Genomic DNA, 10,585 nt, shown 5'->3' on the forward strand with positions numbered 1-10,585 from the left:
TTATTAAAGTATTAAGGGATCACAACTGGTTTAGCAATCTTTTATGCAGTTCTTCTTAAATAGTTTCTTTCTGGTGTGACGTGCAGAGGAGGGGGAACCATGGGTCCGCCCCACTTCAGGACGCACCGCCCCCATCTGTCCCAGCTGGCTCGCATTGGACTGATTAGGCAGTCAGCTAGGACCAGTATAAAAACCCAGCCTCAGGGTTTTTTTCTCAGGCAGAACAGATCTAAAACGGAAGTTACAAAGAAACTATAGCTCCACGGGGCCGTTGCTATGTTGGTTTAAGTTTGTTTGGGTGTGGCGGACGCCGATATTTACCAAAATTAAGGTATGATTTGAGTTCATTTACTCTGTGTCTGTTTCTCTCTGTGCTTCACGACTACCAGACTACTAGACTTAACAATTACATTTTACACACATACCAGTAAGAAGCAGCAGCCAATCGTGCACAGCATACTCTCAACCGGAAACAACCGTCCATCTGGAGGACTGTATCAAGCTCTAAAACAGTGCCAGTCCATGGGTATACAGTCATATATACATTAATACACATCAGGGCAATTTAGAGTATCCAATTTACCTGATTTCCATGTTTTCAGACACAAGGAGAACATGAAACCTCCACCCAGACAGGGACTTGAACCCAAGACCCCAGCACCGGGATGTTTAATAAAATATATAAAGTATAAATAACTGATAATCTATTTATACAGCTCTGGAAAAAAATAAGAGACCACTTAAAATGATTTACAAATTGTAAACCTCACAAGCCATCAAACCAAGCTAAACTGCTTGAATTTTTGCACCAGGAGTAAAAGTATAAAGTTAACCAAAAGCAGTGTGTAAGACTGGTGGAGGAGAACATGATGCCAAGATGCATGAAAACTGTGATAAAAACCAACCAGGGTTATTCCACCAAATATTGATTTCTGAACTCTTAAAACTTTATGAATACGAACGTGATTTTTTTTCCTTGCATTATTTGAGGTATAAAAGCTCTGCATCTTTTTCTTTTGTTATGTTATTTATTTTCTGCAAATAAATGCTCTAAATGACCACATTTTTTATTGGAATTTGGGAGAAATGTTGTCTGTAGTTTATGGAATAAAACAACGATGTTAATTTTACTCAAACATAAATCTATAAATAGCAAATTCAGAAACTAAAGTGGTATCTTTATTGTTTCCAGAGCTGTGTACAGGGGTTGTACAATGAAACTGAAACACCTGTCATTTTAGTTTCATGGCTAAATTGGAGCAGCCTGGTGGCCAATCTTCATTAATTGCACATTGCACCAGTAAGAGCAGAGTGTGAAGGTTCAGTTAGCAGGGTAAGAGCACAGTTCTGCTCTAAATATTGCAATGCACACAACATTATAGGAGACATACCAGAGTTCAAAAGAGGACAAATTGTTGGTGCACGTCTTGCTGGAGCATCTGTGACCAAGACAGCAAGTCTTTGTGATGCATCAAGAGCCACGGAATCAGTGAATTTTATTAGGAAAACTTTAGGTCTCTCTCTGAGAAACTCTTTTTTTGGCACTTTTTGGCCCTTGCCTGTACACTTGCTTGCTTTGGCCCTATTAAATGTAGGCAAACAGACTAGTGGGTCAAGAGTAAGGCAAAGACACATGGAATTATGAGGAGAGGAGCGGAGCTACCATCTGTCGGAGCTAGAGGCTGAAGAGCCAAGGCCAGACTCTCCATCCGGTGCTCTCCATACACAGCGTTCTGCTTTTCCGAAAAGTGTCAAAAACTGGGTTAACAGTGTGAAAAGATCAGGGGGGAAGTAGAGGGGAAGTCAAAGGGCTTGTAAGATCACTCTCTTTAAAAAAAAAAAAAAATCAGAAAACTGAAACGTGACCTGACTGGCAAACCCTATGTAGCTATAGGCTTTTTATTACCCTGCAACACAAAAACACAATTAACACAATACAATAAAATTGTACAACAATCACACTTAATTACACTACCCAAAAAATAAAAAATACTTGAATTTTTGGTGTAGTAAAACATAGCCCACCACTGCTCTCCTCCTACAGCTTTCCAAGATCCAGTAATTTTGTGCTTTTTGCCCAGCACTCTGTACAACGGCCGCTTAAGGCCATATTTTGCTCCAATAAATCACTTTTTTTACACTGTTATCCAAGCTCAACATAGCTCCACACCTCATTGCTAGAATCTGGAGAGCTCTGACATTTAAAACAAGGCATGAATAACTTTAAAGGTGCACAAGAAGCTTCTTAAAAACCTCTGTTTACATCCCATAGTGCAGGTAAAACTCAGGGCGCCGCCATCACTGTACTGATGATGTCATAGACATATATACATAGACTCCACATAGCTGGCGTCCTGGCGTAGCAGCCTGCATCAATTTCACACCGGAGTTCTTCTTTAATTATCACAGCAAAACAGTGTTCAGAACAAGTGTTCAGGGATATCAGAAGGCATGAGCCTTCCTGCCTGATTCTTCTCTAGTTTTTGATTGAGTTGTTCTAGTTTCCTTGTCACTAGTGGTAGCACATGCAGTAGCTGCAGTGATTTCAGGTTGCACAGGTAATCCATCTCCCTCAGAATGTAATTTTGGTCTGCTGGTTGAGAACATCAGACAGTACACAGCAGGATTAGCCACCAGACTTCATCTGAGGGAGGGATCTGTACGAGATCTGTATCTGAGATGTAAGTACATCTATTGTGTTTTTATCGCCGTTAAGCATGAATTAGCTTGTTTGTGTTTTGCCATTTAGTACAAAGCTAAGTCTAGCCTTAGGAAAACACCCAGCGTTTACATGGCGTGGCCAGCAACAGCTTATTTGCATAAAAGTGACAGAGCCCTTAAATGGCTCATTCTGAGAGAGACTAAAACTGGCAAGAGTAGAACTGGTGATATTTTTATCTTCATGTGAGAGTGATTTTGTGCAAAGATGTTTTGAATAGACCGTAGATCTATTCTAACCTGTGTAAGAATAAGGATAACCATCACGGCAATGTCTGATATATTCATTCTAAAAACAATCTCACCAGAGAGATCTCTAAAACCCAAAATCTGGCAAAATTTTACACCATAACTTTAAGTACATTTTAAGGCAAATACAGTTCTTTTATGATTTTATTCAAGTGAAGGTTTAAGGGGAGGACTATTTTATCTTCCATATCTCCTCTTTATTTTATATTTGGTTCACCACTGCTGCCAGTTTTACTATAGTTCTCTTCCCATTATTTTGAGTGATGAACATCACACACACAAAAATACACCACAAAATTTAGCTGTAAATGTACTAAATGTGCATTTCATTGTGATTTGTAGTATGTAAAAGAATCCCCAAGCCTCCTGCAGCCTCGTGAAACACAGCGCTGTTATATGATATGGCTTCTAAGCCGTTCAGGAGAGGGGTGTTACAGAGAGGTCCCCATGTTAAGCCTTAAAATCTTAACTAGCTGAATACCGCTGGCATGAAGTCACCGATTCGGAAGTGTTCGCTTCTGGAGTCGAATCTCCGTCACATAGCTCAGCTTTCATAGGCTGCCAATGTTTGACCGATTTTCATAGTTCGGATCAGAGACTGTAAAAAAAGATGGACGTAGTGTCGCCGTTCCCATTCATTTAATGAAAATGAAACCAAAATCTTCCTCCATGTTGGCGATCCTGAAATCCGAGTCTGTTGAGCGCAGTACAGACCAGAGGAGGGAGAAAGACTGTGGAGAGACAGCCTACTCATTTAAATAATCCCGCCCCTAAGGGCTGCCTCGAGGTCACAGGCTGCAGAGCGGAGTGGAGAAGAGCTGACGGTCTGTTATTGGTCCCGCCCATAACCAGCCCTTTTACAATAACCACACCTGTTTTGAATAGAGCTGAATAACGTTTTCAAAAACGAATTCTGTGGGGATATAAAATGTAACAATATAAGCAGAGGTTACACTAACTGCTGTATTTAAATAATGGAGGTAGAATTACAGTATATTGGGGGGAAAAAACGTGATTGAAAGTTGTTCTGTTTTGCCATTGAAACCTATGGGGGTGGGTGGGGTTACACAGCTTTCTGAAACCGAACAGCAGAGGGCGCCCGACCTGTGGTGGCTTCACTTTTGAGAGACGATGCTTCGGATTAATAATTTTAGTATCAATCTACAATGCAATAAAAAAATTTAAATGATAAAAAAAACACTGAATTTAAAGGGTGTCCAAACTTTTGGCTGGTGCTGAATTCTTATTTACAAAACTAGTTAGCAATAGTACTTAGTAGACAACTGGGACACATCCTCTGTCTTTGCTTCTAGTGTTGTTTTTACTTTGGTGGTCTTCTGAGGTCTTCAGTCTAAAAGAGACTGACTTGTCATTGGCATATTCCTTTAAAGTCATGCATACATAGGGGGCGCCAAGTGGTCCAGTGGTCTTAAGCGTTGCCCATATGATCAGTAGAGATCGCTGGTTGGAATCCCAGTCATGCAGCTTGCCGTCAGCTGCCAGAGCCCTGAGAGAGCACAGTTGGTCTACTGTGGGTACAGTAAATGGTGCTCTTTCCCTTCATCACTCCTAGGGTGATGTTGATCGATCAGCACAAGGTTGCGTCTGTGAGCTGATGTATCAGAACCGAGTCGCTGCGCTTTCCTCCGAGCGTTAGCGCTGTGATGCTACTCGGTAATGCTGCATCAGCAGTAGTTCAAAAAGAGGCGGAGTCTGATTTCACGTGTATTGGAGGAGGCGTGTGCTGGTCTTTACCCTCAATGTGTTGTGGCATCCGTAATGAGGATATGGTGTCCTGACTCTTGCACTAGACCTTTGGTTTCTGGGTCGAGCGGGTCAGTGTTGGTGCCATCACGTGACTGACCAATCAGCTGCTCTCGCTCTGGGTCAATCAATGAGGTGCATGACAGACGGACGCTAATCAGGACGGCGTGGCCTGTGGCAGCGTCTGCCTTTACTCTGAGTAAACACAGGCCGGGCAGAGACAGACAGACAGACGCACAGCTGAGGAACAGCACCACATTTAGACTGATGAGCAATTATCTGTTATCTGACTGAAACACATACGATATATGTCTAAACGTTTGTGGACACCTCTTCTAATTAATGCAATTTGCTATTTCAAGTTAAGTTAAGCTCCTATTGCTGACGATACACACACACACACACAGAGTCTGTAAAAACATAAACCTACTGACACCATGCCTTGATCCTAAAGCCAGGTATGGGGCATGGGGAGTCTATGTATATATGTCTATGACATTATCAATGCAAAGATGGCGGCGCCGGAGCTGAAGCTAGCCTTATATGCTGTAAACAATGTTTTTTAATAAGCTTCTTGTGCTCTTTTTAAGTTATTAATGCCTCGTTTTAAATGTCAGGGCTCTCCGGATTCTAGTAAGGAGGTGTGGAGCTACTTTGAGCTGGTTAACGGTGGAAAAAGCGTGATATCAGGGTAAACTATGCCCCGTATCACCCAGTCTGAAGGGTGTTTGGACAAACTGTTAAAATTTCTGGATCTCTGAATGCTGTGGAAGAACGGAGGTGTGCTATTCATCAAAGGTAAGAACTTTTTATCATGTACTACTACAACAAAAGTCCATTTCACACCAGAGTTCTCCTTTAAAGTAGCTGAATGCATTCATTAAAAGGGTAGTCCAGAAACATTTTGACATATAAAGTATAATGAGTTAGTGAGAGTGTTATACAGGGTTTGGACTATGAAACTGAAACACCTGGTTTTAGAGCACAATAATTGATTGTGGTGACGGACAGTTCTGGTGGAAACAGGAGAGTTGAGGTGCACGCACATTGAATTCTGCGTGATTTGATCAGCCGTGGTTTTATGTTTTTTGGATACAATCCGGGTAAGCACCCAAACATCCCTTTCAGACAGCTTCCTCTTACAGCGTCCACAGTTAATCCTGTTGGATGTGGTTGGTCCTTCTTGGTGGTATCTCGCTGACATTACCCTGGATACCGTGGCTCTTGATGCATCACAAAGACTTGCTGTCTTGGTCACAGATGCTCCAGCAAGACGTGCACCAACAATTTGTCCTCTTTTGAACTCTGGTATGTCCCCCATAATGTTGTGTGCATTGCAGTATTCTGAGCAGAACTGTGCTCTTACCCTGCTAATTGAACCTTCACACTCTGCTCTTACTGGTGCAATGTGCAATTAATGATGATTGGCCACCAGGCTGCTCCAATTTAGCCATGAAACCTCCCACACTAAAATGATGACAGGTGTTTCAGTTTCATTGTCCAACCCCTGTATAACAGTTTTAGAGGTTTTGATGGTTTTTCTCTATATAAAAGTATTTTGATATTTCGTGTAGCATCTCTCTCTCTCTCTTTTCTTTGTGCCGAGGTCAGGAAGCGTCCAAGGTTGTTGTTTGGTGAGCATGAGGGGCTCTTTCTTAATCAGGTCAGATGAAGCAGACCCTGCCTCAGTCTGAGATTACTCAAGGCTCTTTCAGAAAAGAGAGAGAGAGAGAGAGAGAAACAGACTGCAGTGTGCCTTAATGACGAGCAAAATGACTCATCCCACCAGGCTTACATAACCCACTCTCCGCCCCTATTTTTCTCCCCTTTTTGTTCTCTCTCTCTCTCTCTCTCTCTCTCTCTCTCTCTCTCTCTTTCTCTTTCTCTTCTCTCTCTCTCTCTCTCTCTCTCTCTCTCTCTCTCTCTCTCTCTCTCTCTCTCTCTCTCTCTCTCACACACACTCACTGAAGCATATCCACAATACAGCATGTATCCATACACTAACACACACTCATACATACTCATGCCCTGATCACTCCTTTTCAATGTTCATATCATCAGTTAAACCATTCCAGCAAATAAATGTAAAATAATAAGTTGACCATATCTCTTTTTTTGGGAGAAATCAGATATTTTTATCAGTATATTACATTTCTTCATTTAAGAAGACACTGATTTCTTCCAAAAGAAAGAAAATTGTCAATATATAGAGAGTTATTCAGTGGAAGCTTAATATTTAGAATATTTTGTTGTAAATAATAAAAATATTGTACCTGGAGCATTATTTCTATGATGTTACATTCATTACATTACATTACATTACATTACATTTGGCAGACGCTTTTGTCCAAAGCGACTTACAATATTGAAGTGCAAATAATAGAAGAGGTTAAGTACAAAAATAATAGAAGGTAAAAATAAAGCATCTATAGATAGGGCCTTAAGGAGGTCAGAGGGAAATAATGGGATAGAGGAGTAGAGAAGAGGAAGAAGGAGATGAGGTTAGAAGTAGTTAGTGTGTTAGAGGTGTTAGGAGAGTAAGTGCTCTTTGAAGAGCTCTGTCTTCAGGAGTTTATTAAAGATAGTGAGAGATTCTCCTGATCTGGTAGTGGAAGGTAGTTAGTTAGAGGTGTTAGGAGAGTAAGTGCTCTTTGAAGAGCTCTGTCTTCAGGAGTTTATTAAAGATAGTGAGAGATTCTCCTGATCTGGTAGTAGAAGGTAGTTAGTTAGAGGTGTTAGGAGAGTAAGTGCTCTTTGAAGAGCTCTGTCTTCAGGAGTTTATTAAAGATAGCGAGAGATTCTCCTGATCTGGTAGTGGATTACATGGAGTACATTCTAAGCCTCCTGGAACCTACAAACACTGCTAAATCTCTAAATCAATTAATCTCTGCTAATTGGGATCCAACTCCAATAAAAGTTCTTGGGTTAGACCCCTAACTCTACATTTTCCTCCTTGAGTAAAATGATTGTCACTCCTGTCTCATCTCATGCACAATCAGCTCTACCTGCAATCACCAGTCTCTGGACTACGATACCCAGAATTCATCCCACACTGACATCACTCCCGTTCATGATCACATAAAACTGTGAAATAAGCAAGTGTTCTCATAACACTCAACTCAGTGTCTGTATAAGGATAACTTCCACACTTTAACAAAAAGAGCCAATCAGCTTGCTGCTTATGCTGCAAGTGGCAGTGAGTCAGTATGCTATTGGGTAAAGCTTTTTACTCTGAGGATGTCTGTGCAAGTGCAGTAGCTATATCAAGCTGACAAATCTATGTTTTTAAGCATTGTGGGTCTAAATGCTTTTTATCATTTAGATAATTTTATCAGATTTTATCAGTGATATAAAAAAGGTTGTTAAAATGGTAATTAGACCATTCAAACAGATAGGTGGCCGAAATAAGTGAAACGAGTGGAAATAACTTCCTGGTGGTAAAACCAGTAACTAGCTGACTAGTAAACTGACTTGCCTATAAAAACTTCAGTGAACCATGGTTGAAGGCACCTTTTACAACTGCTATTTTTGTTTTGAACCAAACTGATACCATTAAAGCGCCACTAAACCCTAAATTTAAAATCTTAAACAATTTTTTTATTAATATCTGAAATGTGTTCCTTTAAAGTTGTGAAACCATTCTAGTCCTGCTTAACATTTTTATAAATCTTTCTTGATTAAAAAAAAAAACACTTCTACTGTGGTAATTTCTGCCTGCAGCGCCCTCTTTTAGGTTCAGCTGTGCTATAGTCAATGAATAATACCGCCCCCCCTGGTGATGTCCAACCATCTGCACCTCACTGCTATTCCCTTCTGCCCCACCCTTAAACCCATACATCACCCAGTGCCACTCCCAAACTACCCCTCCCAAGTTTTTTAAGGGTGGAGTCAGCAAAAATTAGGGGTTTAGTGCCCTTTTAAAGGCATGGTAACAAACAGGAAACGTTTGAAATGAATTATGACCAATTTTGTCTCATAAGGCCACACAAATAACCTGAGGGAACAACAAAATACACTTCCTTAAGATTCCAGTAGTTTGCTCACTTCTGCCCCCTGTAGGCTAATGTAGTAAATACAGCACTTTACAAACAGCCTGAAGCAACATCAACATGACAATTTCAAGCGTTCCTCACACGCCGCTTATTTACTCGCGTATTTGTTTGGATTTAAAGCTAAATCTTCACGTTTCAAACGAGGTCATTAAGTGTGTAATCCTCCACAGCAGCGTAAGAGGGGTGAAGATGAGATAAATGTCAGTTATTTGTCCTTGGTGGGAGTTAAGTCGCTCTCGTCCCCGCGAATCCGGCCGGGACTACGGTATTTTGACGTGAATGGCTGTGACACGCGTGATGGTGAGATACAGATGCGAGGGCAACGAGTCTGATTAGCTCAGACTTCACTTTCAGAAGTTTATTTGTACGTGGGCATGTGCAGCCTACATAATCCGAGGCGAAGCAACAAGCCCGGCTCATCTTTGTTGGTGACCCCGTTTGACGGTGACTTCTGTCATCAGATTAGCTCTTCAAACATGGGCACTGTGAGGATTAGCCATAAATAGCTGCTGTCTCAATACATTGTGTAACCAGATACAGGCTCTTAATCATACAACTACACACATACACACACACACACACACACACACACTTACATGCCTGCACAAGCCCCGAGCGGTGTAATATAGGGCCTTTGGAATGGGCCTCATTCTTTGTAGCTTGGAAACTACAGCATGCACGCTAGAGTTTAGTTGGGGTGGGCAATAAAAACATCATATTCTGGTTTAAGCAATATTTTTTTAAATTAAAAATTAAGAAAAATGAGCTGATGCTTAGTATTATTTAAAGAATGTGTCGCTTTGTATACCTCTTGTAGTTAAAACAAGTAATTTGACCAATAATATCCTATTTACGCTGTTCCAAATCTGGTTAGTGTGGCCCACAACTGGTTGGAAGTAAGCTATGCTTTGTCCAGGGCTTAATCCTAATGCAAGTAGCAAGAAGAATCTTTTGAGACTCCAGTATCAGAGTATCGGACATGAGGAATTGGGACAAATGTGGATTATACTTGGTAACTGGGGGGTGTTGGCACAATTCCTGTATTATACTCAGCAACCGGGGTGTTGGCACAAGCATTGTGGCATGGTTCCATTCCTGTATTATACTCAGCAACCAGGGTGTTGGCTCAAGCATTGTGGCATGGTCCCATTTTTGTATTATACTCAGCAACCGGGGTGTTGGAACATATGGCATGGTCCCATTTTTGTATTATACTCAGCAACCGGGGTGTTGGCACATGTGGCATTGTCCCATTCCTGTATTATACTCAGCAACCGGGGTGTTGGCTCAAGCATTGTGGCATTGTCCCATTCCTATATTATACTCAGCAACCGGGGTGTTGGCACATATGGCATGGTCCAATTCCTGTATTATACTCAGCAAGCGGGGTGTTGGCACATATGGCATGGTCCAATTCCTGTATTATACTCAGCAACCGGGGTGTTGGCACATATGGCATGTTCCCATTCCTGTATTATACTCAGCAACCGAGGTGTTGGCACAAGCGTTGTGGCATGATTCCATTCCTGTATTATACTCCGCGACCTGGGTGTTGGCTCATGCATTGTGGGGCATGGTCCCAATACTATATCATACTCAGCAACCAGGGTGTTGGCTCATATGGCATGATCCCATTTCTGTACTATACTCAGCAACCGGGGTGTTGGCTCAAGCATTGTCGCATGATCCCATTTTTGTATTATACTCAGCAACCGGGGTGTTGGCTCATGCATTGTGGGGCATGGTCCCATTCCTGTATTATACTCAGCAACCGGGGTGTTGGCTCAAGCATCTTGAACCAA

This window comes from Astyanax mexicanus, chromosome 13 (assembly GCF_023375975.1).
Source record: "Astyanax mexicanus isolate ESR-SI-001 chromosome 13, AstMex3_surface, whole genome shotgun sequence".
Classification (NCBI taxonomy): domain Eukaryota; kingdom Metazoa; phylum Chordata; class Actinopteri; order Characiformes; family Acestrorhamphidae; genus Astyanax; species Astyanax mexicanus.